General features: G+C 44.5%; 1 protein-coding gene across 1 annotated transcript in view; it reads right to left on the reverse strand.

The window, feature by feature from the left end:
• LOC102379424 (ADAMTS-like protein 1) overlaps positions 1–24,666 on the reverse strand; it is a gene marked incomplete at its 3' end in the record, with an annotated part of 697,172 nt that overhangs the window by 651,607 nt on the left and 20,899 nt on the right. The window lies entirely within an intron of this gene.

The raw sequence follows: 24,666 nt of genomic DNA on the forward strand, positions 1-24,666 counted from the left end.
GAAAAGTTCTGACATAGAAGAACAAGTTAGTTTCTGTCATCAGTGTTTACATAGAATAATAACACTATATTTTTATTGTAAGTGGAAATTAAAGGTCTGAAGTGGGCAACTGTTGGGGAAACGAATCACTTTCATCCTAGTGTAGCAGACTAGCATCATTTGGGGTGGTAGAGTGAATGGATATGAAAAACTGAGCCACCACAGAATGAAGAGAGGGAGGAAAAAGTGTTAGGGCAGATCTTACTCCACTTGTTAGGCAATTGAGCAATTTTGGTACCTAGGGCTATATATAGGCATTTAGGTTGTAGCCATGTTGGTCTAAGGACATAGGCAGACAAGGTTCCTTGGGTGAATTTGATATCTTTTATTAGACCAACCCAAATAGTTGGAGAAAAGTTATTAAGCAAGCGTTTGGGTTCAAAAACCCTTCGTCAGGCTAAGGAAGTTTCAGCAGCCAGGAAGAGCACACACCAACTGCTGAAACTTCCTTAGCCTAACGAAGGGCTTTTGAACTCGAAAGCTTGTTTAATAATTATTACTATTTGGGTTGGTCTAATAAAAGATATCAAATTCACCCAAGGAACCTAGTCTGCCTATATATAGGCATTACATTTTTACCAGGAGAACTGCCTCTCTCCCAATAGAAACTAGGAACAGACAAGTGTTCATTCAACTTCTCCCAGAGGAAACATGCCCTCTCTATGATCTTCCAAGTTGACACAAAGAAGACCTCTCCTGTGATGGAATTTCTCTCACAAGAATCAAAGTCTGTACACTGCTCACTCCCTACCTAATCTAGTCTGGGAGAGGAGTGAAATAAAGCACGCACTGCTGGTTCATTGAGATACCACTGCTGCTACCTGCCTCTTCCCCAGGCCAGACACAGCCTGGTCTGGGGAATAGGTGGTGGGGGCTTTGCCCTACCACTCTCTCCACTCTACTCCCAAAGACCAGGAGCAAAGCAAAGCAGCCACCTGCTGGTTCCTAGTCTGGGGTAAGCACAGAGGGTCTTTCCTCACTGCTCCACTCCCCACCAGGACCAGGAGGAAATTAGCAGCCACAGTTCCCCATGTTTTTCCCAAACTGTGATGATCTAGGTCTGGGAAAGGAATGGAGAGTAGGGGAGAGGAGATGGCTACAGACTGAATGCCTGTACTGCTGCCTATCCCAGAAAGATTCCTGCCTATTCACACCTTAAGTGTGATCTGTTTGACTCCCTAAAAAACTGTTGATACAATAAGTGTGGGTGCCCTCCCCTTGCTGCTTTTGCACAATTTAATTTTAAGGCTAAGGTGACAGCACGTTAAATGTACTAATGGGTTTTCAGGGACTTGAACGAAAGAGAACTTAAGTGCCTATGTCTGTTAAAGCACCAGATTGGTGGAGTGGCATCTGGACCCTACTGACTTTTAATATGAACTTCAGGACCACCCTTCTGTTAAGGGTAAGCTGTCAACCAGGAAAAGCCCAAGTCCCAAGGACACTTCATAGCAAATGGATGTGTGGGCAGAGCTATCTTCAGGAAGAGGAGCCCTACCACCCAAGATAATTAAGAAGCACCAGGAAGAATTACTAGAAATAACTGGTTTCAGTGTTATCATGGAGTTCCTCAAGCACGTGCATCTATTTTCCTCTAACCTCTCCCATACATCAGGAGCGCAACATATTTCACATCATTACTCAAAATGCTCCCAAGAGATCGGAGATTCTTGTGCCTGCATGTATATGTTCCAAGAGGGCTGGATTAACTGAAAATCCAGGTCATGCGTTATTTCATTTTCACAACTTCCTCTTAACCTTTTATTTTATCATAATAGGAAGGGTATTACACATTATTTTCATATGTACCACTAAATTGGGGATCAACCTCAGCAGATTCCTGGGTTTACAAAACATTCAGAACTGACAGGTATATAACCAGTAGATAAAATATATCATAATATAATGTATAAAGAATACAACACCTAGGGAGTTTCTTTTAAAACAATATATAATCAACTGCAATGGATAAAATGATTTGCCTTTTCTTATAATGCTCAAAATACATGCACATACAGCTATTCCTCACATCATGTCATAGTTACATTCTTGAAAAATGCAACTTTAAGTTAAATGATTTTAAGCGAATCCAATTATGTCACAGTAGTTACCTACTAGCAGGTGGTGGCAAAACAACATTATAACCTAACACTGCACAATTTTAAACAGGTATGTTCTTTAATAGATCAGCAATGTAATAATGAAACCAGGACAACTTTAAGCAATGAGTACCTGTATTGAAGTAATCATGGTTGTATTTAAACAAACCTAGCTAAATTGTACTTGTAGTTAAAAGTTACATACAATTATCTACACATACCAAATAATCTACAAGAATTTAAGTATTTCCCAAGCATCCTGGGATCAGAATTTTAAATGGGCTATTTTTAAATAACAACAGCTAATAATTTTAACCAAATTACTTTGTGTTACCGTGCTTAAAATGTAAAATTCCTAAGTGCTTTGACAGTATGCTTGCATATTCATCTGAAACTACCTGGCAATTTTTCCACTATAAAATTTAAAACCTTCTTTAAAACTAGTCAAAATATGTTCTCTTAGTTAAGACTTTTTAAATTTTAGTGGCTGTTCTGCCTCATACTCTAAGCTATTCATTTATTTCCTTTGATCCTGCTCAGCAGAGGCTGAAGAACATACAATACCTTTTTACATGCAATTTCCACACACTATGGTCATGGAGAGACAGTAACATGATATTTTCCCACATGAACTCTAATTCATTTCTAAGTATGCCAGTTTGTTTCCAGAGCTCTGCATCTATGAATTCTAATTAAAGCAACTATTGCTTTCCTGTTTTTTTCCACTTGTACACAAAGACTGCTTATTTGTTTAATATTGGACTCTCAAAGTTCCCATTCACTAGCAAATTGGGTGTCTCTGCAAAAGTTCGTATTTCTTCCTACTGTATAGAAAAAGTTATTCCTCCCCACAACCCACCCCTTACATCTAACCAGGAATAGCCACATATGGGCAGCCTTCCTTCACTCAGACAAAGCTTCTGGACTTGCCAACTTCTGCCTTCTCCATAAAATGTGGAAGATAAATCTTCTTTAGGAGACGGTTTATGTTCAATCTCTAATCCTATATCCACTTATTTATTTGAAACTTGATGTGTGAGAAAGTTCAAGGTATCTTTCTAGATATTGATGACCTCTTTAAACAAATATGTGATTTGAATGCCTGATTAAAACCATGAACAACTAGCAATGGTACAATTCCAGCCAGGGGTGGGTGGAACTGTATTTTCTGTTTAGTGGAACTACTGTCTCCCCTTATTGACTCTTCTGATTTTGAAAACAAACCTTAATATAGATAGATTTCTTGCTCTATTTTCCAATGCCATCAACTCTTTAACTGACTTCCAGCTATAAACCCAGGTCCTACCTCTTCCCTCAGGTCATTTCCCAAATCTTCAGATTTCTCAAATATGGAAAAAGGCATACTGATGTTGTCAAGAAAAAACTCAATATCAAATCATTTACCTCCCACATACAGATAGCAATAGGATGTAGTTCCTTTTTACTACAAAAAGTCTCTTCAAATCCAATTCTCTAGCTCTTTCATGAGATTGAACAGCCCATGCACCCCAAAGTACTCACTGGCTAAGCTAAAAAGTTGTTTAATCTGCACATCAATAATATACACATGCACAGTGCTCATTCTCTTGGGGGTAGCCTTCTAAAGCCAGTGTTACAGGCCCTCATCCATGGCACTTAAGCCTGGGAATAATTTTATTTTCTTATGTCATTCTAAAGTGGGTTTCAGAGGGGATAAAGAATAACTTAACTTTTGAATCCAGGAAAAGATGATCAGTCATCACAAATAAAGTTAAACTCTTCTCAAGCCCTATAAGAATTTGAGGAACTCCAAAAGCATTATCTTTAGGAGAAGGATTAATCAAATAAGCTTTAACAGGTCGATTACAACCAGTTCACGGATCTTCAACCCCACTTGGGTTTTAAATCTTGTAAGGCTTTTTATGAGTTTATCCTTTCACATGGAGTATCTGTAGAATATAATAAAGTAACTTGTAACAGAACAAAACAAATACATGTTTCTATAACATTGGCTTCTTTCCAAACTACAGAAAGAATCCTAATAGTTGGAGAGGAGTGTGGCAAGCAGTGGAAGGTAATGTTTGTAGACAATTTCTCCCTGGACATATTCCAAAAGAAACAATATTTGTTTCCCAGGTTCTCAGAGTTAAGATGCCAAGTCACTTAGATGATGCTTTCCTCACACCACAGTAAGTGTAGTTCCTAAAAAGGGAGATAAGTCTGACTGAAGGAAAACTTAAGGACTTATCTATGTTATATTTGGCATAACAGAGAGTGGAACTTTTTCTGATCTTTCTAAATTTGACCTGTCCATTTTGATTACAGGCATATACTGCTGTATATTTTAAATGCGCTACTAAATTCAAATATTGTGGGTGCAATACTGCAGACTTACCTGTAGATATAGCTATCCAGAATGTAGTGCGGTCAATTCTGCCATGTGCATGTATTATAATGAGCTTCTTCCTTCTTTCTGGGATATCCCTGCTAAGAGGAGAAACAGGTCATGGCTAACCTATCAAAACCTAAAGACAGCAAGGGGATTTAGGTGACATAAACAAGACTTTTTCCTTTGTTGTCTTGTGGAGCAGCCTTTTTAAGGCCCTTCATAAGCATATTTGAGGTTTTTATTATGTTTCTGCCCTTTTTATAAAAATTGAAAACATTTAAATCAGGGGTTGGCAACCCCTAGCACATGCCAGAGCATGGCACACAAGGCCATTTTGCTCGGCACACTGCAGCCGACCTGGGTTCTGGGCAGCTGTCGCTGGCCATGGAGCTCAGGCTGCTCGCAGCAGGCCACCATGAGGCTGCAAGCAAGCCAGGGTCTGTGGCTGGCAGCAGCTGCCTAGAACTTGAGCTGGCTGCAGCCAGGTGGCTGCAGACAGCTTCATTGGGCTCCAAAGCCCTAGGCAGACTCCATGGTGGCCAGCTGCAGATGGCAAGTGCATGGGCACCTCTGGGAGGACTACAGGGAAGGGGCACACCAGGCACAGCTGCACCAGACTCCAGAGGCCTTGGCCAGGTTCTGTGGTGGCTGCACACACACACTTCTGTCTGGACAGATGGGGGGGGGGGGGGGGGGGGGGGGGGAGACATGTTCAAGGGAAGCAGGGTTACACTGCCCCAGACCCCTCCCCTGCCATCCTCCTGGAGGTGTGGTTGCAGTCACCACTCCCCCACTATCTACCCCTGACTTGCCAAGTTAAGGCATGGGTCAGGGTTAGGGCGTTTTTGGCACTCCAGCCAAAAACAATGCCGACCCCCGATTTAAATGAAAAATAGTATGAGATCTGATATGCAAGGCTTGGAAGGGGTAGCAAAACACTAGAACTTGAATTGTTAGTAACAGCAAATAGTATGTCTTGATAACATTCTCTCTCTCATCAGCATACCTCCACGGGTTGGCCAGTCTACCAAATTTCAATCCCTTTTCTGATGAAGTTTCCTCTCATTCTAGTGTGCATTCAGGAAATATTTAAACTATTCTGCAATTTCTTTAATAAAATTACTTGCCCTATAGTGTATTATATCTTCAAACTGCTTTGCAACCTAAATACTGGGCATAACACCCACTTTCTGTTGAGGCTATGTATCTATCAACATTTTACAAATAGACATTTTACATCTCAAAAATATTAATGAAATTTACTGATGGGCAGTAGGGAGTCAGGGAGAAAACAAAGAACTTCCTAGCTACTGATCCTGTGTTCGAACAAGTAGTTCACTACTTCATACATTTTTTCTATATTAGTTATGGTTTTGCAATTTGAATTGGCATTTTAAATCAATTTAATAACTTTCTCCTTTTGGTATAGTATGTTGTCCTTTATTGAAAGTATTGATTTATTTTAACAGATCAGGACCTCAGTAGTTACATACCTGAGCATGCTGAAGCTCTGACAGTTGATAGCACCTGACAGGCTGGCCCAAATGTGCTGGCTGTAGACAGGCAGTATGCCCTTTAAAATGGCCTGATGATGACCTAGAACCTTTTACTGTACTTTAGATAGATAGCTTGTAGTGGTTGTGATTATGGGAGCCTGAAAAATCCATCCCCCAATAAATACATTATTTAAAATAGCTTCAGTGAATAATAAATGTTATAACCAACACCTACGTTATCTGGTAAACTGCAATACACTACACTGAAGTCCCAATGAACAAGTGAGACTATTATTCAAAAAGACTGTGGAATTGACACCCATACACCAGAGACCAAACTTTATTTTGGATTAGGGAAAAAAAAAAAATCACTATTATCCTTTCTGAACTAAAGAAATATAATTTAGTACAATACCAGCCTACTACATTCCTTTGTGGTGAGTCTGCTCACACATGTACAAGTATAGAAGCAACTCATTCATTTTCCAGTTTACTTTTTACTATATCTGATCTGGCAATACCTGTAGACAACCTGTCTCTTATTCATGAGACAAAGTGTTTTTGTAAGATTCCTCATATTATATCATTACACAACCTAAACAAGCTGGATGATAAAAGAAGGAAGAGATCTTTCATATTAAATCCAAAGGATAAGAGATGAAAGGCACATGTCAAATCATTATGACTATATTCAGTAATTTTCAGGGCTGTTCGGTTGTTTCATACCATGCTTTCTTCCCTCCACATGGAGGAATGTGAATAGTTAACCCTTTTCCCAACCACTATTACTGAAGATGTACTGCAGTACAATTATTTTTTTTTTTCAGATATGATGTATGTAATATGGTTACAGCCACACATACCAGTAGCAGCACAAGATGTTTATTGCTCTCTCCCACATAACTGTTGATCCTGCATGATGATCCTCTATTATAAACTGGCATATATTAATTTGAACTAACTTTGGCCTTATTTAAAAGCATCCAATTGCAGGAATATGGATGTGCACAAGAAGGGTAGAAACAAATGAGTCTTGCTTAGAGCTGCAAGTGTTAGTAATTTGGAAAAATATGACTTTTAGGCTAAGAACAGACATTACACAAACTGGTTCAAACCTGTAAGAGAAAGATGTTCAGTGCACATGAACCAGCTTGAAAAATCGCTGAAACCAGTTTGAGATAAACTTGGTTGAATGTCGTATCAGACTTAACTGATTTGGGTCAAACCGGTTTATGCAATGTCTGTCCCAGACCTCTTGCTGGTTTAAGACAAATCAGAGTCCCCCAGGATCCTGGCATGCTCTCTGGCTGGGCAGGGCTCTATCTTCCACAGCAGGACTGGCCCCTTCCCTCTGCTGTCTTGCTGGAGCTTGGCAGTCTCTGCAGGCATCTGCCTGACTTCTGTTCCCCACTCTGTGCTAAGCAGGCATTCCCCTGTCCCTCAAAGACACCTCAGCATTGGCTAGCAGACTACATACTGGCTACAGTGCTGTGTTAGATGACAGAGGCAGACAGGCTTTGCGAGATGCTCAACAGGTAACTTAATGTCCTTCCCTGAAAAAGTTATTTAAGAGCTGTTTGCTCCCCTCCTTCCCCCTGCTAAGCAGGAATTCCCCCCTCCCCTCTGCCTTGCAGAGAAGGTATCCGTGTATTAGCTAGCAGACCACATGCTGGGTCTGTGCCAAATCAACAGGCAGAATAAACAGGTAGCTGGTAATGTCCCTCTGTTTTCTTATTGGGGCAATAAACACTGAGATAGGGGTGACACTTATAGTCCCCCTGTCCCTGGCTTGCTTGCCTGTCAGATTGCTGCACACAGTATAGAGAAGCAGGGAGGGAGATTGAAAAGCTCCATATCATCAACAGATGCATGCAGTGCACACACACCCCTTTGCCTCAGTGCTAGCTGGGAGCTGGCAACACTCTCGCTCCTTGAGCAGAGAACCAGGAAAAGCCTGGGACTGCAGGTAAGCTGGGGGTTTACACCCCTCCCTAATCAGAGCCTCCTGCTGGGACCTGGCCACACCCCCCTCAGCTCAGCTCTGCAAGGAAGGGAAGGCTGCTCTAGCACCCCACCGGCTTCCAGCCTGAGCCACTGCAGGCATGTGCCTGAATTTCCTCAGTTCAGAGGGCTTGTCTGTATGGTTGGAAATCAGTTCAGACTAGCCAGGTTAGGCTAACCTGCAACGGTTGAATCAATTCAGGCTCAGGCTTTGAATGTCTGTCCCTAGCCTTAAGATTTAAATTTATTCTATTTTATGCAAGACATTTAAGTCTGAATCCCCATTAACAACATTTGCTACAGATACAGTGAGGCAAATCCTGTACAGCAAGTATGCCCCCAGTGTGGCTTGTCCCTAAACAAAGCCCACTATCATCATCACTTCAAGGAGATCCGTAATACAGCATTGCAGTCTGGCAATTCTGCATGCCCAACCCTGTATTGCCTTCTTCCTAGCAAGTGTCCAGACCAACAGTAAACTGAATTAACCATGCTGGATGTATTTTAATGAAGTAATAGTGCCGGATGTCTAGGTCGGCATACAACTATATTTGGACTAAAATTCAGGAGTCGGGTTCAGAAAATCCAATAATTAGCTCTTTTTGGATTCTCAGGTGATTTTTTTTTCTTTAGGAGAGTAATTAGGGCCACCTTTATTATGATATGAACTACTGCCTAGGGCGAAACTGTATTTATTTCAACATTTTGTTTTATCAAGGTGGAGGCTGCACAGTTCAGAAAAATATAGTGCAATACTTTGAACTTCCTTTAGCGTTTGGAAGCTTTGGCTTATTAATTTTAGCTTCATAAGCATGTTAGACAATGAGATGTAATATACTTCTAGGTATTTTTATGAAGAACTAACTCCTATGCCATTTAAACAGGATTAATGTCTCTATTTTAAATGCCATATATTATTAAAGCCTATTTGTACAACCACTGCCTGATAATTTGTTGCTTTCAGAGAGGTCAGGTCTTTAGTATAACTATTGTCACTCTTATATTTTGGCATTTAAAATAAAAAAGAAATATCCATGAATCTTGACTTTTTCTTAAAGACACAACTTTAAAAGAAGCATACTAATAAAGGAAGCAAAGAACAAAGAAGGAAGTAGGGCATTAATACAAGTTCATTATCATCATCATGCTTCCTTTACAATCTCTTTCAAAGAATCATGGAAAATGAGGAATGGCAGAAGAGACCTTTGGAGGTCCCCTAGTCCACCCCCCTGCTCAAAGCAGGACCATGCCCAACTAGATCATTCCAGCCAAGGTTTTGTCTATCCGGGTCTTAAAATCCTCCAACGATGGAAATTCCACCACCTCTCTGGGTATAACCTGTTCCAGTGTTTTATTACCCTCCTAGTGAGAAAGTTTTTCCTCAACTATAACCTAAACTTATCTTGCTGTAACTTGAAACCATTGCTCCTTGTTCCTCCAATGACAAATGGCATCCACAAATTTATCTGCCACCATTGAGAGCAGCCTAGCTTAGGAGTGGACAATTATTTTGGCTTGACAGCCACTTAAGGACATTTGGTGAGCTGTTGAGGGCTACAAGAGTAGCCCTGAGCTGGCTCCATGCCTCCAGCACTCCAGTGGGGAGCCACTCCACTCACCAACTGTCCAGTCGCACACTACTACACAGTGCCTTCACATGGGACTCCTAGATGGAGTACTGGGACACCCATGGAAGTGGAGGCACAGAGCCTGCCGAGTCCAATGGTATGTGACTTCTGAAAACCCACCTCCTGCCGGCTTTCAGAGGGGCAGCTGTGAGTCAGTAATAATCATTTTTTAGAAGAAACCTGCAGACTGGATAGAATGGCCTGGTGGGCCGGGTCCAGCCCGAGCCATATTTTCCCTCAACCCTGGGCTAGCTCCATCCCCTTTGGCACCACCATTCAGGTAGTTGAAGGCTGCTATTAACTCATGCCTCAGCCATCTCTTCTCCAGACTAAATAAACACAGTTCTCTCAGCCTTTCCTCATAAGTCATGTGCCCCAGCCACCTATCTATTTTTAATGCTCTCTACTGGACTCTCTCATATTTGTCCACGTCCTTTCTGTAGTGGGGGGCCCAAAACTTGACACAGTACTCCAGATGTGGCCTCACCAGTGCTGAATAGAGAGGACGAATCACTTCCCTGGATCTGTTGGCAGCGCTTCTACTAATGCAGCCCAGTATACTGTTAGCCTTCTTTGCAACAAGGGCACGCTGTTGGCTCATATTCAGTGTATTTCCCATTGTAACCCATAGGGTGTTTTCTGCAGAGCTGCTGCCCAGCCAGTTGGTCCCCAGTCTGTACTAATTCACTCCATCCATTTTCTTCCTATCCATCTTTTTCTTCCTTAACCCATATCAGACACCGGCTCTTCCCAGACCTTTTAAAATTGACCCCTTTGCTTCCACTCTCAGTTCCACATCTTCTGCCATGCTCATTCTTATTCTGATTGGCCAACTGTTCCCATCTGACAACTTCAGCTCAACATTTAGGGATCTTTCCTACCTTTTTATTAAATACTAGTGAATTGCTCATCAAGAATGACGGGGAGTGGGGTGCGCAGGCAGGGACAGAGCGCTGCCACACACCACCCCCTGCCACCTTCCAGTAGCGGGGGGGGGGGCGCCCCCCGCGGGGGGGGGGGGGGGGGGGGGGGGGCAGAGCTTGCCCCACCATCCCTTCTGCCAGCACCTCACGCCATCGCCACCTCCAAGCAGTAGGGCAGGGGGGGCACAAAGCCAGCACCACTGGCCTCACCCCCCCATCCACTCCATCCTCACTGTCCCCCTCTGCTGGGGATGACAGGGACGGATGGGACAGAACTGGCCAGCACTGCCTCCAAGGAGCAGCGCCACTGGCCTCGCCCCCACTCTCTCCCCTCCATCGTGGTGGTGCTCCACACTCTGATTGGCTGTTTCACTAACCAATCAGAGTGCTCCAAAAGCATTATGGGCAGACATATAATAAAGGGCTTAGTCTGTCTGTCTAAGAATTCTGACCACATGTCTATTCTAAACAATACTTTATGTTCCTTTTGTAATTCAGGACTAGATACTTTTCAAAGGGCACAAAATATGCCTCACTACATTTATGTAAAATACATCTAAGCAAGTGGTTCTTAATTAACAGTAGTAATTAAATTCAGTTGGTAAATATCATCACAGAACTTGCCTGCAACATACGCTCCACTGTCACACACTAAAATGACCTAAAGTTAATTGGACTAAGGGTTTCAGACCTACCTTTTTACATTCATACCGTCTAAGTATATTGTCACCTACAAAAGTACACCTACCTGTCTGAAAAAGAAAAAAGAAAAAACAAAACAAAACAAAACAAAAAACAAAAAAAACCCACACCTCTTAAAGACAGAAATAGACATAGCCAAATGAAGTGGATCAGCTGTGCTGTAATGTCACAGCACAGCTGATTCACTTCACTGGGCAAAACACATGTTGCTACTTGTATACACCATCATGGGCCATAAAAGGGACAATGTGATCTCTTCCTCTCCACCCTGTTAAAAAAACCTTCCCCACTTTTCCACACTTAGCAAGACCTAATTCCCCATGACTGTAGAGAAGACCACTGAGCTGGGCAGGAAAAGACTTTTCCACTGCCCTGCTAGACCCAGGAAAGAACTGCAGAGGTAATAGACATCCACTTCAATAAGGCAATAGATCCTATTACCACCTCAGTGGCCACGCTGCTGATTTCCCTTTTGTGTGGTGCAACAAAGAGTCTATTCATTCAACATTTGTGCTACCATAGCTAATTTTATAGTGGCACAAATGAGACATCAGGCAATATCTGTTCCCACCATAAAGTGTCATCCTGCCTTGTTTCCTGCCCACCTTTTTGCTGTTAAACAGCATTTTTTTTCTACCTTAAAAAAAATGCTAAATAACTCATCAACTCATTATTGGCTAAGTATTACAACCCAATTTCCCTGGAAGGTAAGGAGCTCTCATAACACTACCTAATGCTGCAACGCATCAATATTCCATGCTCAGCCAAGGATATTATGACAACTTTTACCTGGAACTTCATTTAGCCATTGTCCATATTTTAATGAATGTGTTAAAAAATTTAGTGAGCTTTAGTACTTTTTTTTTTGTCCAACTCTCACTTCTTTTTGGAATAAGTGGAAAGAAAGCTGCACCACCTACTGTCCATCATGCACATTATTTTATAAATAAAGGTAACTAATACTAAGAAACCAAAAGTAGTAAAAAAATGCTGCTGCAATATGTAACCATTGTTATCAATATCCTGGATGCACTTAATCAAAAGGGTTCCTACATATAATTTATCAACATGACATGCATCTGGGTTGATTCTCAACAGATCACCTCTATACACCACTCCTTCTGACCATTTCTTTCCAGGCAAAATTTACTTTTGTTTTTACTCAGAACTGCAGCTTTGTTTTCCTTCATGAATTGACTCAAAAAAATACTGGGGGGGGAGGAGATTGCTAAGAACACTCCTTTTACCATATAAAATATGCATAGGGGTCAGGTCAAGATACATTTGACAATGTAGCCTGAGATGACTCTGAAAACAAATTACACAAGTACTTAAAAACTAAGTGTCACAACCCAAAGGGTGTGATTTTTGTTTGTGTGCGCTTCGGCACTGCTAAATTGTCCCCGCTAAATTGCAGCTTCCTTGCACGGTGGAGTTTTCTGCTGCAAAAGAGAACCCCGGTGCAAGGGAGAATTTCCCTCCAATTTGAAACTTTCTTTGCAGGGTGCATTTCTTTGTTGCAGCACAGAAATGCTCGTTGCAAAGAGTTCCCACCATTTGTATGCTAATTCGAGTCCCATTATTGGCCAGTTCTAAATTATTCACACGTGGAGGCTAGTGATTGGCTTGCTAGCCGTATAAGAGGCTTGAGTGGTTTCCGCCCAAGTTGGAGGACTCCACGAACAAGGGAGGAGGAGACTTCACGCTGTGTGAAGATCTCTAAGCGCTGCGGATCCTTATGGACCCAGCACATTTCAAGTAGGCAACAGAGGTCTGATCAACCTCTAGCCTCTCCCCGTCGCCGATAGGTTCCCAGACGTATCCCTTCCCGCGCGCAAAAGAACCGGACCCACGGAGCCTAGCAAACTTCGTGTAGCAGAAGGACCCATGGAGCCTAGCAAACTTCGTGTGAGTCCTTGCCGGACGACTCCAGAGCTCTTCTACCTGGGTTCGAGTCCTGCAAGTTTACTTTCCCGTCGCTGAAACCCTTTGCGACGTACCCTCGTATTTTCATCTTCCCATCGCCGGAACCCTTTGCGACGTACCCTCGTGCCCTGCAGGTTCGAGTTTTGTTTTCTTTTCTGTCTGTAACCGCAACTTGAGCAAGTTTTCCAGCCTGCACCACTGCCATCTCGGTGTAAGTAAACAATCTTTTAAACTACCGCTACGTGTCTGTACCTAATTCCAGCTCGAAGGCCTTCCCTCTCCGACCCGGCGTGCCCGGGCTGCTGGCCACAGCCCACATGCAGCACGAAAAGGGCTCGGGTCGCTCCCGGCCCGCACACTAAGCAACTTAATTTCAGGCCTACCATCCTCTCTTCAACATTCCTCTATGCTTTTAAGATTTTACATTTAAAAATATATACATTTTTAATGTGACGATGCATCTGACTAGAAGTGCCTACAAGAACAAAATCATCCCTTTACTCAAGGCTGCAGGTTTTCTTTTTTTGTTGTTTGGGACAGGTAAGTTTCTAAAGATGGGAGAAAATGCAGGGTGGGCAAGGGCAACACAGCAACAACAACCAAAATCAACCTAGCCATTTACACTGGTGGGAGAACTATAGAAACAATAGCTAGTAACAGCTGTTCAGATTTCCAGATCCAGCACCTGGAAATAAACACCAGGGGTGCAGAGTGATGTGCCATAGCAAAAGAAGTTAAAAGAGATCTCAAAAAAATATAACACACACAAGAAATACAGGAGGGGTATGAAGCGGAAGAGAGTCCTAGGGAGAACAGTTGATAAACAGCAGATGTCCAGAATGGAAGAGGAAGATAGGAATTCGAGTAGTCATGCATCCCAAAAGCTGTTCAGAAATTCATCAGCAAGTCTTTGATTGCTATCTGAAAGAGATGAATGCAGAAAAGAAGGCTTCTGAGAGATATAAGTAACATATTGCGAGTGTCATGGGGACTGCAAGCATGGATGAACTACGTAGGGACCCTGAAACGATTTAAAAGGCAGTGAATGTGCAGAACAGCAAAACTTGCTACGACAATATCCTCATCCTGTTAGGGGATTTCTGTTTGGGACATTTCTCAACATAAATCAAGAAAAAATGTAAACCAAAAGATTGCAAATTGAGTCACTTATCATTCCAGCCAGAGAAAGCTACACAGGATGTTACTGCAAATGAAGCTTCCATGGTGAAATTCAGGGGATACCCTCAGAAAGAAGATGAAGTACCACTCCTTATGCTAAAGAACAACATGAGAACTTGGAGAGACTCATCTCAGGGGAAGAGATGAACACCACTCAGGACAGACTCAGGTATAAACAAAATTGTGTAAAACTTAAGGATCTTACCCATGACCCAGCAAAGCACTGAGATGTCTCCAAACAAAAATTATTAGTAGAGAGTTGTCCACATAAGTCTGAAGTCAGGCAGAAGGCAGGGTAGATGTGCACCTTATAGACTAACTGAATCAGATACAAAAGCTTATGTAAGCAAGAGCTTACTTCATCGGATGCTAAGAACTATGAGTCTTGTTGGCCTCCCTCAAGTTATATACACACTTAACTGTTTTGCTAGATTGCGACCATAGAGTGGAAAGGATTTCAAGGGACAGTTCACATACTACATTGGAAAATGCTTGATGGGAACTCAGTTAACCTCACACCAGCCTTTTAAACTGCTAGGATTCAACCTGAAGGTGATCTTTTCTACAATTATAACAGAACACATGTTATATCAGGTATTTTCAACATTTAAGCATATGAAATTAGTTTTAAAAAAAACAAAGAGAGATATTGATATTCCACTCAAGAATGTACAGACATTTGGAAAAATATATCACTCATGACCCTGATGGAATAAATATGATTTATATATTAAATTATCAAATACATTATTTTTTTTTCAATACATCCCTGTATTTTAAATAGTATTTTAAAGGGAGGTAGGGCAATTGTAATATTTAAAATGCAATTTGGATATTGAAAAAGTAGTCATAATTTTATTTATTTATTTATTTTTTTTTAAACATTTCTTCCATACGAGTCAGTCCTTTGCATTTGAAGTACACCTGGCCCTTCTGCTAGCCAGAAATTAACATGAAGGGGAGCGCATCTCTATTCCCCTGCTTAATATGAGAAGGGAAGCCATACCTTTACCTCACTTAGCAGAGTTACTCCTGCCCCCTGTCTCTCCTGTTATGTGGGTGAGGAAAAAACTCACCAGAAAAGAGAAAACAAGGTGGAGGCAACTACTGTCATCTGACTGAATGTATCCCAGTGGCCCCAGCCTTTTCCACCAATAGATGAAGCAGCAACCATGTCCTACTAGGGGGGGAAAAGGAAGAAATTCCTTGTTATGTCCTCTAAATGAATCAAGAGAGACAACCTCAGGCTGTCTCAGGACCTGCCTTGTTCCCTCGGGATGGTGGAAGGCAGATTGTTCAAAAAGAGTGGATAATGAAGCAAAGGCTTGTTGGGAAAAAAAAAAAAAAAAGATGCTAAAAACTCCTAAAATGTAGGAAGCAGAATCAAGTGTGAAAACATTTTGAAGTCTCCACTTTAATAGGTCCTATAGCCATACGCCTTATGCACTGGGGCCAACTCTGAACTGTGGAGCTGACAAAGGAAAAGAGAGAACACCCAGGAAGCACTCTCACTTGGCTCCACATACTGTACATGCACACACCTTTTCTTGGCTAGTAATGGGTCTGTTTGAGGACATAATCTATTTCATATGATATTGTTCTTTTTTCCTCTAAGCCTCCCTTTGCCACCACACCATCACCAAACACTGAAACCTCTGAAAGGAGCACCAATTTTCATGCACTTAGCATTATGGTCTGGTGTTTTATCACCAACACAACGGGCCCTAATAAAATCTCTTTCCTAGCTGTTGTGTGGAGCATCACTGGGCATCTATCAGTTGCTAGCACTCTGGAATTCTTCAAACCCATTTGTACATCCAGCACATTGCCTTATACGGAGAAGCACTGGTTCACTCTGTCATTCACAGCAATCTCTTAGAGAAGTTTATTTAGGCATTCCACATCAGTTAGAGGTATCATTCAGTATTCTATGATGCATTTCCATTCTCAGGAAATTAAATATGGCAAAAAGTAGGTTGTTTAGGCTGGGGGAGTGGTGAGCAAAGTAACAATTTCATGAAGGAATTGATGATTCATTTCCCCCCCCCAAATGCCCCCCAAAATTAAAAAGGTAATTTCAACTGAAAACCCAGGATGAGTATAATATTGGAAAATGTTTAGGTATCTAAAATTGGAGTCGGACTGTCACACATTAAAGTTTCCTAAAGTGTACTGAGATGCATCCAAAACAGGTCAATAGACTAAAAATGTATTTGATTTGTTAATTTAATAAATTATACCAAAACACATGTTCATTTTGACAACGTATCATGCATCTGGGTTTATTCTTCTTAAGAAATTAACCTCTATATATCAGTCCTTCCTCCAGCCATTTATTTCTAGGAAGAACTTACTTTCTTTTTATTCAGAACTGCAGCTTTGTTTTCCTTTGTGAATAGGCTCAAAAAACCCTATTAATACCAATAAAATTCTTATTGCTTTTGTGTGTCTGTGTGTGTGAAACAACACATTCTTGAATCAAAAACAGAAAAGGAAGACAGCATTTAGATTTTCAGGAGGTCTGAGGCGAAGGAGTTGTGCATGGGGAGGAAGAGGTGCTGTATTACATGGTGCCAAACATTCCTTCTCAAATTGAATATACAATTTATAATATATTAACCTCGTGTTGTTTTAAATAAAGAGAAAAGATCACTGCAACTCAACGCACTTTACTAACCATAGTTTTGTTTCATTGTAATTAATTACTACAAGAATCTTATAAATCTTACTTTGCAAGTGGAGTACCTGCAACACAAATGCTTAGAGCTCAGTCCTGCATACAGAGCACCGTGACCATGGAACTTCCATGGTCATAGGATATGGCATGCTGCAAGTGAACAGAAAATCTGGGTACAGAGACCAGGAATCTCAAATACCAGCCACACAATCTTATTTTTAGAGACACGTACAATATTCCAGCATAAAATGGAAGTTCCCAAATATTATATTCTGCAAAGATGCTCCTATTTTTCCTATGCTCCCACTCTTTTTAATGGCACCAAATAAGGCTTCCCATTAAATAAAAGTAACAATTTTGTGGAACAGCTCCTAGATAATATAATATGAGCAATACAATTATTGTGTAAATGTAACTCTCTTTTCAATGATTTTAAGTGTCATTTGTTAACAATACATTTGCTACCTCAGCAAAACAAAAAGATTCCTACCTAAGCCATTTACATAGGGTAGAAGTACATTTATCTTTTTTACTAAGCCAAGAAAGCTTTAGCCAAAAAGTAGTAAGTAGTACAGTGATTCTCCAATACGTCATGAGCCATTTTTGTCATATCAATCCTGCATTAACCACCCAGATAACCCTCCTGCTAAGTATCCTGGCAATCTACCGTTTCATATAATGCTGTGTGTCCAGGTTAATCCTTAAATGAGTCTATGATTATGTATACAGCCATGGTCTACAGTCATCTTGTCCTAGTTATACTACTGCCTTCTCTAGGCTAGAAAAACAGCCTTAAGGGCTAATTACATGGCTCCAAACCACCCCTTACACCATGCCCATGTCTCTCCGATATTATCGATCACCAGCCTCTTCAGGCCATGGCCTCAGCCCCTATGACTAAGCCTCCCTGCCCAGGCACTGCCCTCACTTTGGCTATTCTCCAGTTTAGGCTTGTCTGCTTCTCCTGGATGCAGATTTCCCTCCTGTACTCCCCACCAGGCATTTTCTCTATGGAAGCTGGTCCTGGACACTATATGCCACCCAAACAGGCTCCTGCCTTTGCCCCTCTCTGGGCTTCAGGCCCTTGGCTGCCTCTCTGGGCTATGGGCCCCTGGCCCTGACATCTGGGCTTCTTTACCTGATCCCTGGGCTACTGTACCCTAACTCTGCCCCTCTCTAGGCTCACCTCCCCGTTTATACGTCTATCACTTCCAATGCCCGTCTCCCCAGGCTATAGGCTCACCTACCCCTGTTCCCGGGCTCTATGTTCCTTACCCCAGTTCAGCTGTTCTCAAGACCCCTGCTACAGCCCTTCTGCCACGAGCTCCTCTCCTTGTGACATTCAGAGCTAGACTGCCTTACCAGCTCAGGCTCTGGGCCTATATAGCTCAAGTATGGCTTCCTTCTGGCCAGGTGACTCTAATCAGCCTCCTGCCACACTGACAGGCTGCTTCTCAGGCAACAGCACTGTCTTGAAGTGAAGTTCCTTGTCACAACTAGGAAAATATATGCTTTAAAAACATTCATTAACATATACATTAAAATCTTGGTATAGATGGGTATTGACACTTACCAACTAACATACCTTGTCTATAATAGTTTTAACACATTTAAAACCACCTGTTTTTCCAGTGTTGCTACAGCCTTTAGTATAGTCCCAAAATCTGTACTGCTCAGGACTGAGCTGGAAGTTGGAGAACAAGATTAACTTGAAAGGTTTGTTTTGGGGCCACAGATAAGCGAGCATGCAGCTAAGTATGAGTTACTTTAACTATTGCTTTGGTTTTCCTTTATGTTCCCACCTAGTACAGGCCTGATATTATAACTATAAACCATACCATTTATGTGATATCTTTCCTCAGTAGTAAAACCATTTGAAAAAGGATGCAGCAAATATCCATATTAACGGTGCTTCAGCATACAGAATTCTTTAGGAGTGACCTGTGAAAACACAAGTCCAGGAGAAAACACACAAATAAATACCACCCCACCCCACCCCCCATAAAAATCTGTGCTCCATCTCTGAATATTTCAGGGATCCTCCTAAACTATTCTATAATCATAGGAAAGCAGGGCTGGAAGGGACCACATGAGGTCATCTAGTGCAACCTCCTACTCAGGGTCATACCAAATTAAGTCATCCTAGTCAACTGTCTTGTCTAACAGATCTCAGACCTCATTCCTCCTACTCAACAGTTATTTAACAGGAGAGAATCTGGCCCTTAAAAGGATAACAATGTTAAGGAAGTTGTTCCTCTACAGAATTGAAGACTGTTTCCTACTATATAAGCCCAACATCCAGCTTTTCTCCAGGTAGAAAGAAGTCCCTTGGATTATTACTTACTGCATGTTGCTGTAAGGTAGAATTTTCATAGATTCTAGAGTCGGAAGGGACCACAATGGATCATTGTGTCTGACCCCCTGACCCTGGCAGGAAACAGGACCGAGGTCAGATGACCCCAGCCAGGTGACTGTCAAGCCTCCTCTTGAAGACCTCCAAGTTAGGTGACAGTACCACCTCTCTTGGAAGCCCATTCCAGATTCTGGCCACCCTTACCATAAAAAAAAATTCTTCCTAATGTCTAATCTAAATCTGCTCTCCACTAGTTTGCACCCATTATTCCTAGTTACTACCTGGGGCGCTCTGGTAAATACAGCATCACCAATTCCCTGTTGTACTCCCTTGATAAACTTATAGGCAGCTACAACCTCACCCCTCAGCCGTCTCTTGTAAAGGCTGAAGAGATCCAAATCTCTTAACCTCCCCTCGTAGGGTCTTTCATGGAGGCCACCACTAAGCATGCAAGTGGCCCTCATAGATTCATAGATGTAGGGTCAGAAGGAACCTAAGTAGATCATCAAGTCCAACCCCCTGCCCTGGGCAGGAAAGAATACTGGGCTCATATGACCCCAGCTTGGTAATTATCAAGCCTCCTCTTAAAGACCCCCAAGGTAGGAGCCAGCATCACTTCCCTTTGAGGTTGGTTCCAGATCCTAGCTGTCCTGACTGTGAAGTAGTACCTTCTAATGTCCAGCCTGAATCTACTCTCAAACAACTTATGGCCGTTATTCCTTGCTACTCTGGGAGGTGCTTGGGGAAACGGGCTCTCTCCCATTCCCCGCTGGTCCCCCCTGGTAAGTTTATAGACAGCCACCAGGTCCCCTCTCAGCCTTCTTTTGTGAAGGCTGAACAGGTTCAGGTCCTTGCAGGGTCTGCCTTGCTGCCCCTGGATCATGCGTGTGGCCCTCCTCTGGACCCTCTTGATGCTGGCCATATCCCTCCTGAAGCGCGACGCCCAGAACTGGACGCAGTACTCCAACTGTGGCCTGATCAGTGTCACTTAGAGGGGGAGGATCACCTCCTTGGCCCTGCTTGTGATGCATCTATGGATGCATGACAAGGTGTGGTTAGCCTTCCTGAGCGCGTCCTCACATTGGCGGCCCATAGATTCATAGATGCTAGGGTCGGAAGGGACCTCAATAGATCATCGAGTCTGACCCCTTGCATAGGCAGGAAAGAGCGCTGGGTTCAGATGACCCCAGCTAGATGCCTATCCAACCTCCTCTTGAAGACCCCCAGGGTAGGGGAGAGCACCACCTCCCTTGGGAGCCCATTCCAGACCTTGGCCACTCTAACTGTGAAGAAGTTGGCAGCCACAAGGTCGCCTCTCAACCTTCTCTTGCGGAAGCTGAAGAGGTCCAGGTGCCCCAGTCTCTCCTCATACAGCTTGGCCTGCAAGCCCCTAACCATACAAGTGGCCCTTCTCTGGACCCTCTCCAGGCTATCCACATCCCTCTTGAAGTGTGGCGCGCAAAATTGCACGCAGTATTCCAACTGCGGTCTGACCAGCGCCCGATAGAGGGGAAGTATCACCTCCTTGGATCTGTTCGTCATGCATCTGCTGATGCACGATAAAGTGCCATTAGCTTTTCTGATGTCTTCATCACATTGCTGACTCATGTTCATCTTGGTGTCCACTAGGACTCCAAGATCCCTTTCCACTTCCGTTCCACCAAGCAGGTCATTCCCTAGGCCAGAGCTTTCCAAACTGTGTGCCGCGACACATTAGTGTGTCGGCGGCAGTGTGTAGGTGTGTCGCGCAAAATGCAGAAAATTTTGCAGAAGGGCACCGCGAAGCTCCCTTACTCACGTCTGCTTCCCTTGGCCCCTCCCTCGGAACTGAATTACTGTGTCGCGAAATGATGCATGTCTAAAAAGTGTGTCACCAACGTGAAAAGTTTGGAAAGCTCTGCCCTAGGCAATAGGTATGCTGGACATTTTTCCTCCCCAGGTGCAGCACTTTGCATTTCTCCTTGTTAAATTGCATTCTGTTGTTTTTCGCCCATATGTCCCACCTGTCCAGGTCTGCTTGTAGTTGTTCCCTGCCCTCCAGCGTTTCCACTTCTCCCCACAGTTTTGTGTCATCCGCAAACTTGGACAGAGTACATTTCACTCCCTCGTCCAAGTCGCTGATGAAGATATTGAAGTGTATCAGTCCAAGGACCGAGCCCTGCGGGACCCCACTGCCCACACCCTTCCAGGTCGATACCGACCCATCCACTACGACTCTCTGGGTGCAACCCTCTAGCCAATTCGCCACCCACCGGACTGTGTAGTCATCCAAGTCACAGCCTCTTAACTTGTTTACCAGTATGGTAAAAGTTAAGTGGGGCCAAAGTTTGAAAGATACAACAGATAGTTGTCCTACCAAAAAAAAAAATTAAAGAAAGAAAAGGGTAAGAGTGACATGGGGGTCAAAGGTTCAAAATGCAAAAAAGTTCTCTGGCAGGCCTCTACCTGCGCCAGGTTGCCTGAGTCCTGGACTATGAGGAGTATGTCATCTGCATACACCAACAGGACCAGCCACCCACCTCTGCAGGAGAAGGTGCCGGATGCACACCTTCCGCCACCCACCTCTGCAGGAATGGCTCCAGGGCCAAGGCGTACAGCTGCCCTGACAGCAGGCAGCCTTGATATACCCCTCTCCTGAATGGGATGGGCTCTGTCAGGGTCCAGTTGAGCTTGACCAAACACTCTGCAGAGGCATACAGCACTTTTAACAGTGGCCCGAGCAGAACCCGTTACCGGGGAAACCCAGAACACGGGTGAATAGGAGAACCAGGACACAGCAGTGAGGGGTTTGGCACACCAGGAGAGGATGAGGGTGATTATGGCCACCGCCATACATAAAAGGCAGAGCCAGGGATCAAGCATTTGCCCTTGGGGCACTGGAGAAGAAGAGAGCAGATGACGCGGGGCTGATGGAGCAATAGAGGACACCAGAAGCAGGGGCACAGGAGGCTGACGTCAGACGGGTGAGGTGGGGATACTCACACAGAGGGCAGTAGCTGGCAGGTGTCTGGCAAGATCCCTGAGAGTCTGGGAATGCTGCCTTAGAGAAAAGACCCCAAAGATAACCAGCTCCCAATCAGAACAGCAGAGAGGCAGCCACGATTGGGGGAAGATGCAATCAGCCAAGCGGCGGAACAGCCACTTCCACACTAATGAGGCAATTTTATTAAATTGTTGTATTAACTTCAATAAAGACAGGTGCTTGGTGGAGCCAACACCTGAGTGGTCTGGTACTTCTCACCCGCTCCCCTCAGGGATTAACATCTAATCTTTTACCATCTCCTTAGTTGTGGCAGGCCAGTTCTAAGGAAAAAGGGGAAAAGGTAGTCGACGCCTGCCTACACTGGGCATTGCATCTTTCGGGCCCCTTGCTTTTCCCCACCAGTGCCCACGCAGTGGCAAAGATGCTGTCAAAAGCTCTTCAATGGTCCAAGGCAAGCTGTACCTTGCTGGTGGACTGGCAGGTGTAGTCATGGTCAAGAAATGCAAGTAGCTTGCTCCTGGGGACCACCAGGACCGAGAAGTCCACAGGCTTCACAGAGTCTGCTGGGTCTCAGGCATCCTCCTCTTGGTCCTGGGGTTCAGTAGGATCCCTAAGTACTGTCTGAACCCCCCCAGCCCACTAAGACCCCAGACTCTGACTGGGATTGGGAGAGCTCTGTAGCCATGAATACCACGTGCCCCTGGCAGCCGGGAGGGCACAGCTGCACTGGCGGTGGTGGGAGCACAGAGATGGGAAGCACGGAGCTCCTGCAGACATTGGCAGCAGGGAAGGGAGGTGGTGAGCACTGACCAGAGGTCAGCAGACACTGCTAGCGGTGTTGGCAGCAGAGTGACAAGTGGCGACCACCCACAGGCTCCCCCAACAGTATCAGCAGTGCCTTTTTGTAGGGCGTGCACTGCCATGCTCAGGGGGTGCATGTGCCCTCCCATGCATCACCCCTATCTGCAGTCCCTTGGAATGGGGGTGGGGTAAGGGTGGGGGCCGGGCTCCCTCACAAGATGGCAGGGCAGAACTGGAACCCTGGGGGGGGGGGGGGTGGGGAGGGTCCCCGCGTCTGTGCAGGGTCCCCGACAAAGTCAGACTGTTGGTCTGGGGACCCTACCCCAACCTTCTCTGGTGTCAGATCATTGGGTGGGCTTGTAGTGAGGTTTGACTGGGAGCGGGAGGGAAGAGACTCATCAGGCACTGGGGTCATATTAGTGCCTGTCTCGGAGTCCTGGGAGAGGGTCTTCCCCCCTCAGAACTCACCGGAGTGAACTCCAGGACCACTGTCTTCCCCAAATCATTGGAGGGGGAGGGATCCACTGATGGACCTTTCATTAGGTCAGCCTCACCCTCAGCCTGGGTGCCCATGGTCTTGGGGGGACAGGCCCTGGACAGTGGAGTGAGGGACCTCCTCCATGGGCTCCTGCTGAGGGCTGTCCAGCAGCCCTGAAACCTCCTCCATGAGGATCACACGTTTGATCTTTCCTGGGGGTGAGGTGTCAAGAGCAGTCAGAGAGACCCCCAGAAGTTGGGCCACTCCATCCCCCCCATGTGGTGGTCTTCAGAGTAGGGCAGGAGTCCTCCACATCAAAGGCTCCAGCTGTACCCAGGGCTTTCTTTTGGCTTTGCGCCCAGAGGGGACCTACACCCACTCAGCCACGGGGCGGTCCTCAGGTGAATAGGCTCCAGTAGGAGAAGGTGAAGGGTGGGGGGGTGGGGCAGCTACAGCAGGGGCATGAACAGGGGCATGGGAGCCCTGCTCCCTCCTTCTCCTTGGCTGAGACCCACAGGGCACTCGTGATGCAAGTGCTCTGGGGCGCAGCTCCAGAAGCACCACAGGTCTCCCAGTGTACAGAAAACCCTCACCAGGGTCCCCTGAAAAGGAATTGCCAGGCACCCCTCAGCTTCCAGCTGCGTTCCCAGAACCAGCTGGATCATAACTTGTCAATGGAAAGAGCACAGATGGCAGAGGCCGGTGTCTTGGCACCCCATCAAGAGGGCCACCACCCAGGAGATAACTCTCCCCAGGGTTTAGAGCTGAGGGAGCAGGGCCCAATTAGGGATATAGGGAGGGACAAAGCTGAGGACCACCCTGGTCCCCAGCTCTTCTAGGGGCTCCAGAGGGACATACTCACCTCCACCATGAGCCCCCTCTCCACCAGCTTTTGTGCAGCGGCCTCCAAAGCAAGGAAAAAGACCCCCTTGCCATGCAAGCGGGAGCCCGCCATGATCTTGGGGGATCCCGCTACTCGAGCCAGGGCCAGCACCCAGGGCTCAAAGTGCATG

The sequence above is a fragment of the Alligator sinensis genome, unplaced genomic scaffold (genome assembly GCF_000455745.1).
Source record: "Alligator sinensis unplaced genomic scaffold, ASM45574v1 scaffold917_1, whole genome shotgun sequence".
Taxonomy (NCBI): Eukaryota; Metazoa; Chordata; order Crocodylia; family Alligatoridae; genus Alligator; species Alligator sinensis.